Raw genomic sequence first — 21,187 nt, 5'->3', positions numbered from 1 at the left:
GACACCGCAGCATGTGGGGTGGGCGAGGGCTGGGATGGGGTCTCATGGCGTCAAAGAACAGACATGAAATTTCAGGGAAGCAGCACGCTGAGAAACTGTTGCCTGGAACAACCACAGAATATAGCAGGGAAGGTGGCTTTCGGGGGCCTCAAGAGACACAGAAGTGAGCTAAGCCACTCATAAGCCCTCCAACCCATTCAGCCACAAAGAAGATCAAGGTAAGGAGTCAAAACTGAATGCCGGGCTGGAGCTTTTCTGGCTATGCTGCTTTCGAAACATGCTGGGAGTTCTTTTTTAAATATTTTTTATTTTTTGAGACAGAGTCTTGCTCTGTCACCCAGGCTGGAGTGCAGTGGTGCAATCTCGGCTCACTGCAGCCTCCACCTCCTGGGCTCAAGCGATTCTCATGCCTCAGCCTCCTGAGCAGCTGTGACTACAGGTGCCTGCGACGTCACCTGGTTAATTTTTGTATTTTTAGTAGAGATGGGATTTTGCCATGTTGGCCGGATTGGTCTCTAACTCCTGGCCTCCAGTGATCTGCCAACCTTGGCCTCCCGAAGTACTGGGATTACAGGCATGAGCCACCACGCCCTGCCACACTGGGAGCTTTTAAAATCCCCAATGCCTGGCCACACCTCAGATCAGTTGCATGAGAATGTCCAGGGAAGGAGCCCAGGAATCTGCATTTTCTTAAATTCCTGCAGGTGGTTCCAATGTGCAGTGAAGATTGCGAACCATTGAGCTAGGGCTGCTAAAACCTGTAGTTCTCAAGGTAGATAGCCCAGACCAGCAGCATCAGCGTCAACTGGGAGCTTGTCAGAAATGCAAACTCCTGGACCCAACCCAGACCCGTTGAATCAAACACTCCTGGGCTGTACCCACCCGTCTGTGTTGTCACAAGGTCTCCAAGAGATCCTGATGCTTGCACCAGTTTGGGGGCTGCTGAGCCGGACATTGGCAGGGTAGGAAATATGTATTCATCCTTCCAGTCACTCCCTCACTCCACCAACTGCTCATGCTTTCAGCATACGGTATCCCTACTACGAGCCAAGCACTGTGCCAGATATTGGGGATCCATTAATAGGGCAGAGGTGGTGAATTTTGCATTCAAAGAGCTTGCAGTCCCCATATGGAATTTTCCAGATAATAGAACCAAAGATGGTCATCAAAGTAGGAAAGGATTTGAGCTGAGCCTTCCAATAACAGCCTCAGTTTCTCTCTTTTCTCTGCCTGTGTGCATCCAGTGTGAGCAGCTCACATCACTGCAAAGGAATCTGTGTGTGTACTGTCTCACTCACCCAACATTCATTTAGCAGATGCTTCAGTAAGCATCTACACAGTTCCAGGTTCTGTGATAGAAGCTGGAGATTGAGGAAGGCCCAAGTCTCCCAAATGACAAACTCCAGAGGTAAGCAGAACAGGTGAGAATAAAAGAGGGTTCAGAGCAGACTGTTCTTGTTGGAAACTCACCCCATGACAGATGGCAGCGTGGATCTTCCCTGTCTGGCCAGACCTGAATACTAGCCAGTTTCCTTCTCATGTGTAGAGGCAGAAAATTATAGCAATCAAAACTATAGACTCTGTCCCCAACAGCCTGGGTTTATACCTGGCTCTGAGGCTTACTGGCTGGATGGCCTTGAGCAAGTTATCTTATTTCTTCATGCCTCACTTACTTGATCTATAAATTGGGAATATAAACAACACCAGCCTCATTGCGTTGTTGCAAGAATTAAATTGGAAAGCTTAGAACACTGTCTGACATGTAAGAATTATTAGTCGTACTAATCATAAACATTACTTTTGAAAAAGTTGCTTGAAAATAAACTTCATTTTAAAAACAGATTGCTTTTCACGTGTACTGGAGATCTTGCTTCTTCAATGATTACTGTAGGGGATCCATTTTATAAAAGGAATAACTTGAGTAACCATATGTTGAATTTGCTTAAAATGAAGTAAACATGTCACCTGCTTCTGAGAGTGGCAGAAAGGGAGCTTTGCTAGGAAGTGTGGCAGGATTATTATGAAACTCTCATCTCAGATGGATCCGAAAATCCCTTGAAGTCCCTGATTTTGCATCCATGGTGGTCTGCCTTCTCTCCTTCCTTTCCTCTGATAGTTCCTTCAATACTGGGAAATAAGAAGATGTTTTAACTGAGAGCTAGTAAGGGACAACACATCCTTCCTTCTTAATATGTCAGGATGGGAAATACTATGAACTTCCATGAATCCACAAGCCACCCTTGCTCTGAAAATGGCTTCCCTATATATTTCTCTCCACTTCCTGTCTCACAGGAAGTGGCCACCTCCCATCTTTGTGGCATCATAGCCAAGGTGCTTTGCCTAAAATCACTCATCTCTTCAAAGTCCCTGGCATGGGCTACCCATCACTGTCTTACTCCCAGTGACCTAGACCACTTATGAGCATCTGGGCCCAAGAGATGATCTCAAACTTTTCACAACTATTTCAGGTATCAAAAAGATGGAAATAAAGTCAAAAGCTGTGCTGAGATTCAACCATCAACATCCCAAAAGGAGGATTCTGTTTCCCAGCATTTTTTGCCAAGGATGATCTCAGATTCGTCTGTTTCCATTCAGAGTGAGCAAAGGCCTCAATTTTAATAAGGGTGTGGTTCTATCTCTCCCTTTCCTGTTCCTGAAATTGGGCAGGGTGGGGACACTGATGGTCAGAACAGGGGAGAATCCAGAGAAAAGTATCTTTACCTTGGCAGCCCACGATGTCCGCTACCTACTAGGGTTTGAGCAACTCTCCTTGAGGCTCTGCTGCCACACAATTCCCTCTTCTGTGAACCTCTGTCTGCCCCATCTCCATAGGATTCATTTTTTTAACGTTGAACATTTATTTTGAGAATAGAGAGTTGTATAAGATATGGCTTTGTCTCATAGAGCTCACAGCTGGAACACAGGATGGGGGCAAGCAGACAAATGCACAGACAGTTAAACACAGTTGCAAGAAGCATGGCATTTGGGGAAAGCAGTGCTTAAAATCATGGGGAAGAGGCAGGAAGGTTCTGTGAGCAAAAGGTATAGAGAGTGAGAGAGGGTTGTGTAGCACCCCTGTTGGAAACTTACCTGCATCCTTCAGCCTTATTAATTCAGTGTGCTCAGCTATAGGTATATTTGAGTCTTAGGGATTGTTCTAGAGATCCACAGGGTAGGCTGGAAGTGCCAAGGAATTCTCCTGCCCCAACCCAAAGCAGCTCTCAGCTAGTGACTCTTGGGAGATGGTGTATCAATACCCCAGCTCCCTCACTCCTCAGGTGGGATGACTTCTGAAGCTTGGATTTTAGGGTTTTCTAGAATTTGTCTGCTGGAGTAAGCTCCAGTCACCCACACTGATAACTGGCTTTATGACATACCCTTTATTGACTGGATTATTTCTCCCACTCCCATCTTGGGGCTTCCTGGAATCCCCTCCCCAAAAATATTTCTTGCCCCTAGTTCCTTATCTCAAAGTCTGCTTCTGGGGAAATTTAAACTAAGATAGTTTGTGAGGAGGAGAGCGATGTGGTCCGGTTTGGGTTTCTGAAGAAGGGCCACTCTTTTTGTCCCTGTGGTTGGAAAGAGTCTCTGAGTTGGACAATTATTAATTACATTTTCATGTCTTAGAGTGGACAGGAGAGAGAGAAGACAGCCAGTTATGAGATTCCCAGATGGCTAGGACACAGATCATTCTTCCAGACCTGGAAATGCTAACAATGTTTCATTACCACATCCCTGACCAGCTTAAAGCAACATTCATCATACCCAAATCAAATACCTGTGGAAAGACTAAATCTGGCTAACAGCGACACAGCCCACCCTGACTCATGTGCTCACGGATGCACTCAATAGGAAAACAGGGCCTGGTGTGGTGGCTTATGCCTGTAATCCCAGCATTTTGGGAGGCCTAGGTGGGCATATCTCCTGAGGTCAGGAGTTCGAGACCAGCCTGGCCAACATGGTAAAACCCCATCTCTACTGAAAATACAAAAAAAAAAAAAAAATTAGCTGAGTGTGGGGTGGGCACCCATAATCCCAGCTACTCAGGAGGCTGAGGCAGGAGGATCACTTGAACCTGGGAGGCAGAGGCTGCAGTGAGCCAAGATTGTACCACTGCACTCCAGCCTGGGCGACAGAGTGAGACTCTGTCTCAAAAAAAAAAAAAAAAAAAAAAAAAGGAAAACAGAAGAAAAGGGCACTGCAAACTGGAAGTTGTCCTAAGATAGGATGGCACAGAGGCGATCTCCTAAATGAGCATGATCTTTCTTCCCGACCCTTCCTTCCAGGCTGTAGTCATGAAACATTGTTAGCATTTCTCCTAATGCATCCTACAGAGCTCAAATATTTTCAGAGTCCCTACTTTGTGTAACCACGATTGCACCTCTGCCTATTTTTTAAGGTCCAAGAATAGCCTAGACCAGCCAGATGCTTATAGATCCTGCCAATAACCAGGCCCAGCTTTGCAAGAGCTTTGCAAGAGGTCAAGCTTTGCTTTGCAAAGGCCCAGCTTTGCACAAGGTCAAAATGCTCCTGGCCCTGCTGGCTCCCACAGAGCATTCCTCTCCTTCCCTAAGCCTCACAATTCCCAGGAGCAGATTCTGCAGATGGAAGCCCCAAGGTCCAGGGAGGTTACAGGATTCACCCAGGGTTGCTCTGCTTAGTAGGTGCCGGATTCAGGGCCAGGGGGACCCAGATCCAAGGCACCTGGTCTGGCATATTTTCAGGCCCAGAGATGGGGAGTAATCTGTCCAAGGGGACTACTGACACAGGACAAATGAGACAGAGTATTCATTGAATACCTATTGCATGCCATGGGGTGATGGTGGGCAGGGCCACGTGGTCCCCAGCTGCTGTGCTCTCCAGAGGGATGATCAGATTCGTCTAGTCTCAAGTGTCCTTTACATGGCCAATTGCCATGTATGTCTCATGATTCAAAAGGAGAAATTAACATTTAATAGAAAAGAAAAAAGAAAGAGAAGGAAGGAAGGAAGGAAGGAAGGAAGGAAGGAAGGAAGGAAGGAAGGAAAGAAAGGGAAGGGAGGGAAGGTAGGGAAGGAAGGGAGGATGGAGGGAGGGAGAGAGGATGGAGGGAGGCAGGGAGGATGGAGGGAGGGAGGGAGGACAGGAGACAAACCTCAGAAGGGCTGTCCCTCAGGGACATCGAGTGGAATATGAATACTGATTTCTAACCCCACTTCCAACTCCTGAGTGCTTTATGCCGGGCTACAAGGTTCTCAGTGTCTCAGTGTCTCAGTGTTCTGAATTATTTGTTGGGAGCCTGCTTCGTCTATTCATATATTGCATTCTTAAACACAGAATAACAACAACAACAATGATAACAATACTAATAGCACTCCAATAGAGCTTGCTATGTGCCCGTCCCTGTTCAAAGTGCTCCCCAACTTTGGCTCCTTGGATGCTCAGAACATCCCTCTGAGCAGGCACTGATGCTGTCCCCCTCACATGCACAGAAACCGAGACATGAGTGTGGTCAAGTCGTTCATGCAGGGCCACCAGGCTGGGGATGGGCAGAGCTGGAGTGTGTGGGCACAGGGTCGGGGTTTGTCACCACTGTGCTGCACTGCCTCTGCACTCCAACCAGGCCTCACGCTGACGGGGACATCGCAGTGCATGGGAGAACATTCATGGCCTGGCGCCAAGGACGCAGCAGGTGCTAGGTACCACCTGTTCCTTGCGTGGCCCGCTCACTTTCGGTCCCAAAATAATCTGCCTCCTGAATCTGCAACCTTCCCCCCACCTGCTGGGCATTCTCTTAATTCAACCAAAGCTGCCTCCTGTCCCCATTACGATGGCCACTCCCAACAGGAGTTCCCGGCCTGTGAAGGCCAACCCGTCGGGGCTCGGCACCCCATTATCATTCTGCCACTTTCCAAAGGAAATTATAAGCACTTTGTGTCAACCCTCATCTGTCCCGGCAGCCGCACCGCAGGAAAGCGATTGAGGTCAGAGAAGGCAGACAGCCTACCCATCACACCCGCCGCGGCCATTCCTCATGTAGTGACATGCAATCTCCCGCCAAGGGTCACCTCTGGGGAAGCGATTCCTTCAAGCCCAGAACAAGTGCCAAATTGCAGCTTTGCCGAATGATCATGTGGAACACATTGAAAATAGCCGCCTCAGTAATAAATGCTTAACCAAAGCAGCCCCTTCCTCTGGCATAACCAGGAGTGTATTTACTGTAAATATATTAACCGAGTCATGCTGCAGCACATGGCCCAGGAGTCCGCTTCCCAGGCAGCAAAGAGCAAGCCTCCGCCGGGCTGGGAAGGAGCAAGCAGCGAAGCAGAGGATTGTGTCCGCCAGGAAAAAGAAGAGGCAGGAAAAGGCACCCGGGACAGAGGAGCCTCCTGCAGGCCCCACAGCCCCACCCGACAGAGGAGTGGCGAGAAGGGGACTTGGCGTTCTGCATCTGCCGTCACCTCTGTGCCCCACGGAATCTGAGAGTTAAGACTGGCTCTAAGAGAAGCGGGGTTTGTGCTTCTCCTTCATTTCCTGCTCACATGGTGAAGTCCGTAGTGTGACAGCTCTGAACTCCACAGGATGAATCAGGGTCAGGGGAGAGAAGAGGAGGAAAGAAGGAGCGAGAGAAAGGGGAGAGAGACAGAGGAGATAGGAGAGTGATGGCGAGAGACAGAAATATGGATGAGAAACGGGAAAAAAACCGAGAAGATGATTGGAAGCCTGAAAGACAGAGAAAGCAATCTAAGATGAGAAAAAGAGCACTGGAGAAAGAAAACATTCTGGAGGAGAGAGAAGGAGGGGCAGAGAGGGGAACAAGGAGGAGGTGGAGAGAGGGAGATTGAGAGGGCATGAGTCGCCTCTGGAAGGCTGGGTTTTGTTTCCACTGGGAAGAAAAAATGTTCTTTGTTATCAAAAGCCTTGAGTGACACCAGCAACTCCTCCCTACCCCTCTCTAACACACTAGCACCCAAGCGAGTGTGCACATACACATGTATACTCAAATGTGCACATACACACACAAACATGCACATATTTGTACACACAAAAACATATGCATACACACACATATGCACATTCACATGCACACATGCATACTCGTGCACATACACACTAACATGCACGCATACTCAAGGTACACAGATATTCACATGCATCACACATGCACACATGCATGTGCATGCACATACATGCACACACACACATGCACACACCTACTCAAAGCACACACATACATGCACACATACACATATGCACACACCTACTCAAGGCACACACATACCTGCACATACTCACACATTCATACATGCACACTAATGTGTACACACACATATGTATAGGCACACACACGCATGCATTTGCGCACACGTATGTGCACACACATACTCACATGCACACATTCACATGCACACACTCGTGCACATACACTCACATACCCTCATACATGCACATATATGCACATGTGCATGCACACATACATCACATACAGGCACACAGCCATCTACATGCACACATACACTCTTACAGCACACAATCAATTCCCTCCCCGCACCCCTGAACCTAATTCAGTCCCAGAACAGAGAGAGCAGTATGTGGTCTGAGCCAAAGGAAACAGACCAAAGCCAGACTGGGTCTGGGTATGGGGGAGGAGGAGGAAGGAGGTCAGGAGGAGGCAGCCCAGGTCAGGGGCCCCGAGAGGACCAGCAATGCAATTGGAATGGGAAAGAACTGTACAGCCCCCTGAGAAGCTGCAGCCCCCAAGGCCTGGGCCTCCCTTCATCCCAGTATCGGGCTGTATTCTTAATTGGGCCACGGCCCCGGCTACCTAAAGAGACAGTCAGACACTGACTTCAAGACCAGAGAAACCCCAGCAAAGGGCAGCCAGCTTCTGGGCGAAGAGTGAAGCCACCGGCTCCCTCTGGCTTGCAGCTTCTCCTTTCTGAAGTTCGTGGGCAGTTTCCGGCCAACCTTTTGCCTCGTTCTCTCCAGCCGCCCCTGCTAACTCCCAGTAATTTGCCAAAATTAACAGATTTATGGCAGCACGTTGGTTTGGATCAACTTTTCATATGTACTTTGCAAGAGAAAAACATTTTCTTCTCCCCCGACTTACTGTTTGCCCATTAATACGCTCCACATTCGCTGGTGCTTAATGACTGTTCAAATTTTCTCTGTTCATAGAGAATGTTGTTGTTTTGATTGAGGGTGCCAGGGTGCTTGCAAGTACAAACACACCAAAGCCATAAAAAGGGCAATTAATTCTTAAAAAAAAAATGCAGAGAGTGGGAGAGATTGGATGCTCTGTTTACAGAAGAGCAAGAAAGAAAACAGATATTTCTAAGAAGTGTCCTTCCAGGACAGCAATGACTCCTCAAAAAATGTTTCCTGGAAAAAAATGTTGAATCACAAATGTTCATGGAAAATGCTGTCCAGCAGACACTTGGTTATTCAACAACCATGTGCCAACTATTCATTCATTAAGGGCCTGGTTCTGGGATAATTCAAAAAGGAAGCCGCAGGGTGTGGGTGAAGTGGACATCCGGGCCAGGACGGAAATCTCAGCTCTAGATAAGTTATCCCTTACCTCTGAGCCTCAGTTTACCCATCTGAAAAATAGGAGGTGGAAATCCCAAGGGTGGCTATCAAAATTCAAGAGGGGCATGTCTATCAAGAGCTTAGCTTGCTGCCGGCACATAGTGGGTGTACAAGAACTGCCTGGTTCATTATTCGTTCACTCTCCTGAACAAATCAGTAGCCATTTTAATGGCTTTGGTGTGTTTGTACTTGCAAGCACCCTGACAGTCTTAATCACAGCAACCGCAGTCTCTAGCACCAGAGTACGTTCTCTGGGCCATGCCATGGGGCTAGGTTTTGAAGTTACAACTTCGAGAAAGACACGTTTCTGCCCATGTACAGCTGATGATCCAATGGTGAGAGACAGAAGCTACTAAACATCTGCAATGCCAATGTGTCCAATAGTGATAAATGCTTGAAGGGAAATAAAACAAAGTAAGATACTAGATAAGGCCCTGCTGGGCTGTGTTGGATGATGTCACCAAGGGCCTGGGGAGGCCAGCAAGGTGACTTGTGCAGACACCCGAGTCGGGTGTTGATATCTTCCTCCATTCCTTTCATCTTTCCTGAAAATATGGTTGGGAAGCCCTGGTCCATCGGCAAAGAACAGGGGCAAGTTGGCCTATGCGCTAACAATTGCTACATATTGTGAGAGCTCTTAAAACAAAGGTCAGGGCACACCCAATGAATGCTTCCCTTCCAGGTAAGAAAAATATTCTGGGCACCTGCTATGCGCCAAGTGTTGTGCTATGCAGTGGAGGCGCAAGTGCAGGGGAACCAGACATGGTCCCTCCCTGCCTCCTGGCATTTAGAGCCAAGACAGAGGGTCAGATTATAAATGAACACAGGCACCATGATTATTTCATGCCAAGCTCTGGTTGGTGCTATGGGGAAGGAGCAGCGATCTTTGAGACCTGGGAGGGGGTCCTGATGGAGCAGACACCAGTAGAAGGATGTTCCCAGGAAGTGACGATGAAGCTAAGTCTGAAAAGATAAGTAGGAGGTAGGGAGGAAATAGAGGGTAAAAGAGGGAACAATGTTTCTGACAGAGGGAACAACATGTGTGAGGGCCAGGTCAGTGGGAAAACGCATGGGCTTTGAAGTCAGAACCCAGGTTCAAATCCCAGCCCCACCGCCTTCCAACTCTGTGACTTTGGCCGGGTAAGAGGGTCTCATTCATAAAGTGAACTCGAGAAGACTTCATTGGCTCGTCCTGAGGGCCTGCGTGAGAAGAGTGTTGGTAGAGTGAAGTCCTAAAGGAAGCTTGGTTTCTTGTAGAATCGTCAGATCAGGGGATGGGATGGCCCTGGGACAATGGTCAAGACATCTAGCTTCTAGTCCCTGTTCTGTCAGTTTGACTCATCTGACCACCCTCCATTTCCCCCATTATAAAATAAAGGGATTTTATTCTCTGTTGTAGGAAAGTAACATTGAATTCACAGAAGAAATATGTATCGGGGCAGGTGTAAATCCAATAACACCCCTGTGGCCAGTTGCATTGCAGATTCCCTCATGACCAAGACTCAGCCTGTCTTATTGGGCTTCTCAGAATCAGGTCACTTCTGCCTTCTGCAAAGGAGTCCTTGCCTCTTTCGCAGGCACCTCCCATCCTGCTGTGTTCCCATCACCTGCTGTGCCTTTAGTCAGCTCTGTGGGGCTCTCTCCTCCTGACAACAGGACATGCTTGGAGCCACTCTTCTCCCCTGCATGCTTTCCCTAGGACACCTCATTCAGCTCACAGTTTCAATGCCACGTGGGTGCCGTCAGCTCCAATGTCTATGACCAGCCTCCCATGCCCACCTGCCTCCTCTTCATCTCCCCTTTGACGTCTAAATGGCATCCAGACCTCACATCTTCAAAACCCCAACCATGATCCCCACCTGACACCCCCACAACTTACTGCACCTGCACAGGTGTCCCCATTTCAGCCTAGGATGGTGCCACCCTCCCACTTGCTCAGAAAAAGAACCTGGCAGTCATCCCGAACTCCTCTCTCCTGCTCACATTCCAGTCCACATACAACCAGCGCTGTTGCTTCCAACTTCATCATTTTTACAGAGTCCAATCAATTCTCACCACCTCCACAGCCACCACCCAAGTCCAGGCCACCTGCACCTCTCGCCTGTTTATGGCAGCAGCCTCCAAGTGTCCCCAGGTTTTTTGTGCCACTCTTCATTGTTGATTCTGCAAGTTAAAATGTATGTCAAGTCACGTCCCTCCTCGGCTGGAGACACCCCACCTGGGTCCCAGCTCCCTCAGAGGAAAGCCCCAAGTTCCCACAGCTCACCCCCCTGTAGCCTGCCCCACATGGTGGCCTCAGGGCCTTTGCACTTACTGGTCCCTTGGCCTGGGATGCTCTTTCCCCATATGCCACTTCCTTCCCTCTTCCAGTCCCAGCTGTCACCTTAGGGAGAGCTTGCTGCTAGCCCACGTAATAAGACAACACTACCTTGTCTCTTCATGGCATGTGTTCCCTTCCCTGACGTTCTCTATCTTTAACTTATTTAGATACTCATTCTTTCTCTCTTTCTCTCTCTCTCTCCCTCCCTCTCTCTCTCTGTTTCAGAAGGCTACCTCCTTGAGGCAGAGATCTTTGTCTGGTTTGTTTGGGGTTGATGGGACACCCAGTAAGTATTTGTTGAATGAATGACTTCTGTGACTCCAACAATTATTCATTCACTGACTGACGTCAGAAAGAGGCCAATGGACATCTTCTGGTGAGACCCAGAGCACCCCACCTGCAAGGGGCCTGATCTCCGTTGAACCAGGAGCCCTGCCACTCACCCCAGCTGCCTAAAGGCTGACAGGAGAAGAGGGAGTCAGAATGATGCTCCAAACAGAGCTCACTGGAATCTCAGCTCAGCCACTCACTCGCTCTGTCAACGTGGGCTCTCACTGCAGGTACGTGAGACTGTTTTCTCGCCCATAAAATTGGAAGGTGCTATGGGTTGAATTGCTTCCCCAAAAAATATGTGGAAGACTTAACCCCCGGAAATGTGAGCTGAGTTGGAAATGGGGTCTTTGCAGATGTCACTAGTGAAGATGAAGCCACACTGGAGTAGGCTGGGCCCTAAATCAAATGGCTGTTAGTTTTATAAGAAGAGGGAAATTTGGACACAGACACACACCAGGAGGAACAACCAGCATGTGAAGATAGAGGCAGAGATTGGAATGAGGCAGCCACAAGCCGAGGAACCCCTGGAGCTCCCGGAGGCCAGAAGAGTCAAGGGAGGCTCCTCCCCTAGAGGCTGCAGAGGGAGCACAGCCCTGCCAGCGCCTTGATTTGAGACTTTCCCTCCAGAAGTGGGAAAGAATAAATGTCTGCTGTTTCAAGCCCTCTCGTTTGTGGTGCTTTGTCACAGCAGCCCCAGGACTAGTACACAATTATAACCCCTACCTGCCCCGAGGACTGCTTGTAAGAGGGCTCCCCAGGGTCCAGGTCTTAACAGACCCTCCCTGAATGTCCTGCAGCCACCACTGATGTGCTGGAAGTCACTTCCGCTGGCTTTGATGAAAGGAAGGAAGCAGATGAGAAAGAGGTTATATATCAGTGATTCATTGAACCTATTGTCTATCCACAGAGGGAGTACCTTGTCCCCAAGTCTGGGCCCACAGTGGCCCCTTAAAGTCAGGCCCTCTCACCTGGGCAGGGGCCAGAAACCTACAGGAACAGCCACCACTGAAAGCCCTCAGTACCCCACTTAAGCCTCCACTCCAGACCCTCAGAGCTGCCAGCTTCTTCTCCCTGACACCCCGGCAGAAACTCAGCCACCTTCTATTTAGAAGGATCAGCCGTCCGTCCTTCTAAATAAATCCAATCCCTCCACTCTCCTGCTTTCCACCTGCAACTGTCTCTGTCCACTGGCACTTGGACCCAAGAGCTAATTGCTGGAGCTTCATCTTAAAGGAAACCACAAACACGCTCTCGCCCACGTTTTACGACTTTATAACTCACCAAATAAACCTGATTCCTATAACCATAAAACAAAGCCGAAATGAGTTGGACATGTACCAGTGAGGAGAAGCAGGAGGGGGTGGAGATTGCCAGAGGGGGCTCTCAGCTGCAGAGTCGCGGCTCTCCGTGTGGATTTCGGCATCGCAGTCTTGCAGAAACTTAATATTCCAATCAGCACCCAAGCAAGGCATTAGAAGCCAAGGAGTGCATGAGTGCCCCCATAGCTGGGGGAATATTACTCACCAGGTCATGGTCGGCTGCGTAAAATACAACCCTCATATATCATTATAACTGCCAGCCAACGACAGTTATAATTGAGACGGCAATAACTAGGAGAGAGTTCTTTAATTTAACATCCAATTATTACAAGTTATCACTTCTTAATAAATGTAATATAACAGACAATCAATGTTGCATGCGACGGCCCAGACTGCAATGGGATGGGAAATTTATATCCTGGGGAAAAAAATATACTCTGTGTAGTGTGTGTGCGTTTGTGCGCATGTGTGTGCGTGCGTGTGTGTGTGTGTGTGTGGTGTGTGCTTAGCCTTTCTAAAGTCTGCAGAGGCTGTGATAAGTGTTGCAAGACTCTAGCTATAAATAGCTGAGCTTGTCTCAATAGCTGACATTGCTGCATTTGCATATGTACAATAGCTCCAGGCCAAGGGAGAGGAAAGAGTAAGAAGGGAAAAAAAGATTTCTTCTCCCTGGTGCAAGCTTTGAGAAACAGCAAGAGGAAGGAAGTAAAGCCCCCTGGCCCAGCTGGCACCAAGGCTCAGAAATGCAGCTGGGAATATCACCCCAAACCTAACTTGGCAGGGCAATTTCTTTTTAAATAATTTTTTTTTTAATGTAGGACATATATATATACAGAAAAGCAAACACATCACAAGTATGCAACTTGATGACTTTCTACTAGGTGTACACACCCAAGGATTCAGCACCCAGATTGATAAATAGAAATTATCAGCACCCCAAAAACAGCTCTCAAGCCCCAGCACCACCCGTTCTTAAACCACCAAGATAACTACTCTTTCCTGATTTCCACCTCCATAGATTGCTTTCGCTTGCTTTGAACTTTATGTAAATAGACTCACAGAGCATATTTCCTTGATGTGCGGCTTCTTTGGCTCAATATTATTTTGTGAGGTTCATCCATGTTGTTGCATGTCGTGTGTTGCAGCAGTTTGTTCATTTTTAGTTCTAGATAATATTCCACTGTGGGAATATGTCACAATTTACACATCCATTCTATCACTGGTGGACATTTGGGTAATTTTCAGTTTGGGGACTCTTACACATAGTGCTGTGATGAATATACTTGCGTGTGACTTTGGTGAACATACGTAGATGTTTCTGTTGGGTGTGTACCTAGAAGTGGAATCGTTAGGCTATAGGGTAGGCATGTATTCAGCTTTAGTAGATGCTGAAAAATAGATCTCCAAAGTGGATGTGCCATTTCACATTCTACCAACTATGAGAGTTCCAGTTGCTCCTTATCTTCATCAATGCTTGATATTATGTTGTCTTGTGTTGTGTTAGCCTCCCTGGTGGGTTCATAGTGGGATCTCAGTGTGTTTTAATTTGCATTTTTCTGGTGACTAGTGAATGAGGTTACACACCTTTTCGTGTGTTTGTCCTCTTTCGTAAAGTTCCTGATCCAGTGTTTTCCTGTTTTTCTCTTGGGTTGTTTGTCTTTTTTTTAACTCTCAGTACAAATCTTTGCCACTTGCATGTATTGCAAATAGCTTTCTCCCACTCTGTGGCTTGCCTTTTTACTCTGTTTCTGTTAATAAAGAGACATGTTTAATTTTTAATATTAATACAATTTTCAAATCTTTAACAGTTCTTTTTCTGTGCAATACAAAATTTTGATCTCTTTTTTAAGGAAATCACTTCAAAATGAGTTTTAGCTAGACTTCCAGAAGAAGAAATCGGTTGGGTAGCTTTGTGTTTGTTTTTATTTTTGTTTTTGACCCACCTACTTACCCCTCAACTCCATGCACATGGATTCAGTGGGTGGAGAGTGGGATATTATTCACTCACTGCTCACCTGTCATGCATTTATTCATTTATTGAGACTTACGTACTAGACACTATGCTAAGTACTAGAGTCACAGAGATGAATGTGACAGACGCTGTTCATGGCCTCAAGAAATATAAAACTCCTATGAGAAAACAAGAGAAAATTCTTCGTGACCTTGAGTTTGGGAAATATTTCTTAAATAAGACACAAAAAGAACAAAAATGCATGAGTTATACAATTTTAAAAATCAATATATTGAACTTGATCAAAATCAAATAATTTTGCTTTATGAAAGACACTGTTAAGAAGGGCTGATTTAAAAAAAAAACAAAAATATTGCAATAATAAAGTATAATGATGTCCCTGGAAGTTTAGAGAATGATACCACGATTCCAGCCACTTTTATAGTTATTCCTCCATTTATTGATCTGCTCAATAAGTAGGTTATTGCTCCATTTATTCACCTACTCAGTAAGTATTTATTGAGCACATACTATACGGCAGGGATTGTGCTAGGCCCTGGAGAATCGCTGCGTCTTCAAGGAGCTCATGCTCAGAGAAGAACGGGCAAGCAGACATGTTACAGGACTTGATGTGACAAGGGCTGCTGTGGGAATAGATGCAGATGTTGTAGGAATAATCAGGAAGACACCAGGAGGCCTTCCTTGAGGAAGTGATGTTTGAACTTGGCCTTGAAAGATGAGTAGCAGAGAGTATAGCCAAAGGCATGCAGACAGGAAACAGGTAGCCTGACTGTCATTTTAAGATCCAGTAGAGCATCAAATGAAAGGGCAAGATGTGAGTCTGGAGAATCAGTGGCTACATCCATGTCTGGTGGCATCTGAGTGTCCCGAGGCAGATTTGCATCTCACTGTGCAGGTGCTGAGGGATGTCAGGAAGATGAGAACATCCTCTTTTCGGATGAAGAGCTGTCACACTACAAATAAGAGCAGGTGGTATTCAGAACAGGAATTTGGAGTTTGGTGGCCAGGTTTGGATTATGACTATATGACCAGAGCTACTCTAGACCTTAGTTTCCTCATCTGTAAAATGGAAATGATAAAGATGATGAGCACTCACTGATGACCTGCTCTGTACCCAACACCACTCTAAGAGTCATTACTTATTTAGTCTCCTCAATCTCCCTGTAAGGTGGATTTTAAATCACTTGCCCTATTTAACAGATGAGAAAACAGACGTCACCCAGCTGGTAAGGGCCTGAGCCAAGATGCAAACCCAGGCCATCTTGCTCCAGGGTCTGGCTCTCTAACCATTGCCTGATGCTATTTAATAGTGGGGCTGGCATCCTAGGGCTGCCATGAGGACTGATGGAGGCAATGCACATAACATCTGACTCAAGCTCAATGCTGGAGTCAGAACTCACATTCTCTAAGTGCCAGCTGCCATTAATAAGAAGCCCAGACCATCTAGGGGCTGTGAAGGTCTCTTACCAAGGGCATTGCTCTCCAACAGGACATTATGGTCTCCTCCAACTTACACAGCACTGCCTCCAAGTGCAGTTCACACACAATATCTAACTAGAGCCCCATCCCTCAGCTCCCAGGGAGGACATGACAGGAGATTTCACAGATGAGAAAGTGGAGGTTTTAAAGCCATGTGCCCACACTCACAGGGGCGTCAGAGGTGAGCTGGGGTTTGAAGCCATGTTCGTGTGCATCTCAGTGCTGTGAACTCACTCATGCCCCCTGGTCATGGAGCCCCTGCAGGGCCTGGCATCAGAGCAGGGTGGTCCCTCAGGATGTTCATGCTCAAGCCTGGTGTAGATTGATGCAGATAGTAGCAAGAGTTCTCTAAGCAAAAATAACTCATGGGAATATTTTAAAACAGGGAGTATTCATCAACTCCAGCTGCAGTAACAAAAATACCACAGAGTGGGTGGCTTAAACAACAGAAATGTATATTGTTACACTTCCAGAGGCCAAAAGTCCAAGATCAAAGTGCCAGCAAATTCTGTTTCTGGTGAGGGCTCTCTTCTCTGCTTGCAGACAGCCACCTTCTTGCTGGGTCCTCACATGGCCTTTCTTCTCCTTGTGCTCTGAGAGAGATATCTGATGTCCCTTCTTCTTCTGATAAGAACACCAGTCCTATTGGGTTAGAGTCCTGTCTTTATGACCTCATTTAATCGTAATCATCTCCCTCAAGTTCCTAGATCCAAACAGTCACATCGCTGGTTGGGGTTTCAACATGTGAGCCTGGGGAGGCCACAGTTCAGTCTATAACATGAGAGAATGAAAGAAAAATGAAAGTAGGGAGGGAGGAAAGAGAGACTAAAGTAACAAGCAACAAGCGAAGAAAACAAGAGAGATGAAGAGGAGAGTAGAAAGAGGGCGATAAAAGAAAGGCGAGGTGGGATTATGACCTGTGTAATGCCTTGAACATGCCGTCGTTTGCTGGGGATGCTTGCAGCCACCAGAAATTGTTCATCTGGGACCTCTGGAACAACTGGGAATTTTCTGCTGGCAAAATATGAAGTTTGAAAACAATGAAGTTTATATTTGAGAGTCATAACTAATAACCCTTTGATATAATGAATTTACAAAGAACAAAAATCTGGTTGCCATAGCTGGAGTGCCATTCAGAAGTTAATTAACCAAATATCTTCGTTTTGCATTCAGAAAAACGGAAGCCCAGAGTGGGGAAGGCACCTGCCCCAGGTCACACAGCTCGTGCAAATCCAAATCTTCTGACTGCACCTGTGGTGTTTCTTTCAGGAGGTCAGAGGCTGCAGAGAGAGGCAGTTATGGGCTGGGGAATCAGCATCAGAAAACAGAGAAGAATTGAAGTGTGTAGACAGAGCTAGGCTCTAAAACAAGAGCTATCAATAGAGCCAAGGGCTCCCAGGATACAGAATAGGCAGACAGCTGTGCAGGTTGCACACTGCACAAGAACCCGTGATTGAGTAAAAGACCGGTGGCTGAAACCCAGTTCCCATTCTGTAAGAGTCGTGTACCCTGGCAGAGAGCTGCATTTACCCAGAGGAACAGACAGGCTTCTAATTTTCAGAAAGGCAACACATTGGCCCGTAGAGGTTTTTTGAGGAGATTCAGATTGATGGGGCACCTACTATGTGCCAGAATTTTGCAGGGATCCTACTCACATTATTTTGCTTAACTCCTTATGACTAACCCTGCAATAGGGATTGGTATTTTCATCATACAGAAGGGGAAACTGAGGCGTAAAGTAGTGAAAAGACTTGTCACAAAAGTGCTGGCATATGGCTTCCTGCTCAGCAATGGTAATCATGTTTGTCAGAACCTCACTGGGGGCTGCCCCTCGCCTGAGAGCTTTGTATGCAATATTCCACCTAATATTCATGGCAATATCCCCATGCTGGAGAAGCGAAACAGATGCTCAGAGGGGAAATAAATTTCTGAGGCCACCTGGATGTGTCCAGTCCTCCCTTTGCCCATGTGATTTCTAGGAGCTGGGACTTTTCTGTGAGGCTGAACCTCAGGCAGGTGTGGGACTCCCCAGGCTTGGCAGGCAATTACCATAGTATCTCTTCCACCCTCATTCTCTATCTCTTCCTGGTGCTCCCCCACCCCCATCCCAGACCAACCCACAAGAGGTGGGAGGGACGTCCCACTCCCCAGACAGAAGGTTCCACGTGGCTCCCAAACCTGGGGTGTCAGTTCCCGCAGCTCAGGCGCAGCAGCCAAACCCACCCTCCTTCTGGGGGAGGCGAGATGTGGAGAGGCTGGGGGCCCGAGCGCTCGGGCTCAGCAGCCGGACGGGCAGACTGAAGGGTTCCTTGCCAAGGGAGGTGTGATCTCCCCCGGCTCAGCGTCCTGGAGTGCGAACTTCAAACGCCCGATTCTCAACATTTGGCCATATTTTTTTTCTTATCCCAAAGCAAATCCGGCTCCAATGTGGGTTCCCAGTGCCTGGCTGGGTTGCAGTTGGCTGCTTTGTGGAGTGAGAGTAGCTGCTCACACAAGGGGGATTTGAAAGGGAAAACCTGGGTAGGGAAGAGGGGAGCAGGAAAGGGCAACTTTCCCTATGGCTGACCTGGGGGAGGGTTGTTGATGTGTGGTGGGTGGGTGGATGAACAGAAAGATGGAGACATGAGCAGACAGGCACTGAGCAGGCAGTCTGGAGAGGATCAGCCCAGGACCCACACATTACCTCTCTCTCCCCTGGACCCCTGGGCCCCTTGCAGCCTTTATTATCTCACTCACCTCCCTGGACGGTGAAGGGCCCTGTCTGTGTCTGCCTCTCAAGGGTCTGAGCCTTGCTAAGCTCTATATGGCTGGAGTTGAACACAGGGTCTGACATGGCCCATGCCAGAGTTGAGGGAGAAAGGAAGGAAGGAGGTGGGAGAAAAGGAAGGAGAGAAGGTGAATCAAGGGAAGTTTGACATATATATAAATAACATGACATCCTACACACAGTAAAGAACAATCTACTGCTACATCCATGTGCGAATCTCACAGGCATATGCATAAGCAAAAGAAGCCAGACACAAAAGGAGAGAAACTGGACAATCCCATTTGTGTGAGTTTCCAAACAGGCGCAACCAAGCTGTGCTAGGGGTTACAAGAATGGTTATCTCTGGGAGAATATGAATTTGGGGGATAAGAGGTTGCCTTTTGGGATATTGGAAATGTTCTAAATCTTGTTCTGGCTGACAGTTTCATGGGTGTCTATGCAGCTGAAGGCCCATCAAGTTGTACAATGAAGATTGGTATAGCTTGGCCATACAGTTTTCTAATATGTAAGTTTTGTAGCTCATTTTTTAAAATAAATGCTACAACACAAAATGGATGGATGATGAATCCATTGATTCATCCTTCCATCAGGTTGATAGATGGAAGGGTAGATGGATGAATGGATGGATAGATAGGTGGGTGGATGGATGGATGAATGGATGGATAGATAGGTGAATTATTGGATGGATGGATGGATGGATGGATGGATGGATGGATGGATGGATGGACTGATGGACAGGTGGGTGGGTGGGTGGATGGATGGATGGATGGATTGTTGGATGGATGGATGGATGGATTGTTGGATGGATGGATGGATGAATGGACTGACGGATAGGTGAATGGATAGATGGATGGACAGATGGATGGATGGATGGATGAATGTGTGTAGATGGGTGGATGGATGGGGTATAGATGGTTGGATGGATGGATAGACAAACGCAGACACTCATTCAGTGGACATTTATGGAGACTTGGTGCATGTTGGGCCCTGTGCTTGTTTTGGGACATGCAGACAAATTTTTTCTAGCCTCTGCCTCTAAGGAACTCAGACTCACTTGGGAGACCGGTGCATGCAGACATTATAACAAAACAGGAGGAAAAGAAAGGAGGAGAATGAAAATATTTGCCAAGACCACCAGATAGGTAGAATGGGATAAAAGCAGAGCACTAGATGGGAAGCAGGACAGTACAAGAGACAGATATGTGAAAAATGAAGGTGGATGAATGGTGACTGAGTGGGTAGATGGGGGGAAGATGGGTCAATGAAGAATTTCTTTTACTCCTCAAAGGTAAAAGTTGCCTTGCACATTGTAAATGTTTAATTACATATTGTGATATTATGAAATATATTTGGTTGTCCCTGGCATAAGGCTCCTGTAACCCTTGGAATCTCTGGGGTTATGAGTGTCTTTGTATGCTAATGAGATGACCGGTGGCTGGAAACCTCTAAATACCTTCAGGCTGAGGCCAGGAAAGACCTAGACATACTTAGAGGGTTGAGACTTTCAGCCTCAACCCCACCAACTCCTGGGAGGAAAATGCGGGTGAAGATTGAGTTGGTCACCAATGGCCAAGGATTTCATCAGTTACAAACTATGTAATGAAGCCTCCATAAAAATCCCAAAGGACTGGGTTCTGGGAGCTTCCAGTTAGCTGAACGCGTGGAGGATCCTTGTGGGTGGCACACCCAGGTGAGGGCATGGAAGCTCTGTGCCCCTTTCCACGTGCCTTGCCCTGTGCGTCGCTTCATCAGACTGTTCATCTGTGTCATTTTTAATATGCTTTGTAATAAACTGGTAAACGTAAATCACGTGTTCCCCCAAGTTCTGTGAGCCTGCTCTAGCAAATTAATTGAACCTGGAAAGGGATTCGCGGGAACCCCAGTTTATAGACAACAGGTCAGAAGCTCCAGAGGCCTGAACCTGTGACTAGCATCTGACGTGGGGGATGGAGCCCTCAACCTGTGGGATCTGACACTATCTCCAGGTAGACAGTGTCAGAATTCGGTTGAATTAGAGGATACCCAGCTGCTGTCCATCGGAGAATCTGCTAGAGAAAATAATTGGTTTTGGGAGGGCAGAAATCTCTGAACATTCTGGTGACCAGGGGTGCTGTGCTGTATTAGTGATGAGAGAGAATAGGAAAAAAGGTGTTAGATTTTTCCTTTCTATCCTTACACGTGTTGAATGAATAAATCAACTAATTGAATATGTGTTAGTTCTAGTTTCTCTAGCATGTCTGATGGCAAATATAATCAAGGAATGCCCTTAAGCATTTTGAAGTTCTTTGGTCTAATTGTCTTCCTGCTCAGATCCAGCCTAGAGAAATAATCAGGGATACAGGAAGGGCCCAGGACACGGGTGGTCATTGTGGTTTTATTTGTAATGGCAAAGGTTGGGAGACAATCCTCAAAAAGTATCAACAGGG

At 47.1% G+C, this 21,187-nt stretch overlaps 2 long non-coding RNA genes across 3 annotated transcripts; one reads left to right on the top strand and one right to left on the bottom strand.

Annotated features, from left to right (window-relative positions):
- Positions 1 to 1,716: 1,716 nt before the first annotated feature.
- Positions 1,717 to 4,991, bottom strand: LOC103888289. 2 transcript variants are annotated; one of them, XR_652745.2, is made up of 3 exons: positions 4,800 to 4,991; positions 2,722 to 2,913; positions 1,717 to 2,127 (listed from the first exon to the last, which is right to left on the bottom strand). It is a non-coding gene; the product is annotated as an uncharacterized LOC103888289 (long non-coding RNA). The 2 variants fall into 2 exon arrangements; XR_002515350.2 differs by lacking the exon at positions 4,800 to 4,991 and having other exon boundaries at positions 2,722 to 3,954.
- On the top strand, positions 2,126 to 14,792 carry LOC116270744. The gene is made up of 3 exons (XR_004178927.1): positions 2,126 to 2,596; positions 11,117 to 11,451; positions 11,578 to 14,792. It is a non-coding gene; the product is annotated as an uncharacterized LOC116270744 (long non-coding RNA).
- The last annotated feature ends 6,395 nt before the right edge of the window (positions 14,793 to 21,187 follow it).

This window comes from Papio anubis, chromosome 16 (assembly GCF_008728515.1).
Source record: "Papio anubis isolate 15944 chromosome 16, Panubis1.0, whole genome shotgun sequence".
Taxonomy (NCBI): Eukaryota; Metazoa; Chordata; class Mammalia; order Primates; family Cercopithecidae; genus Papio; species Papio anubis.
This window is presented reverse-complemented; position numbering and strand designations above follow the sequence as displayed.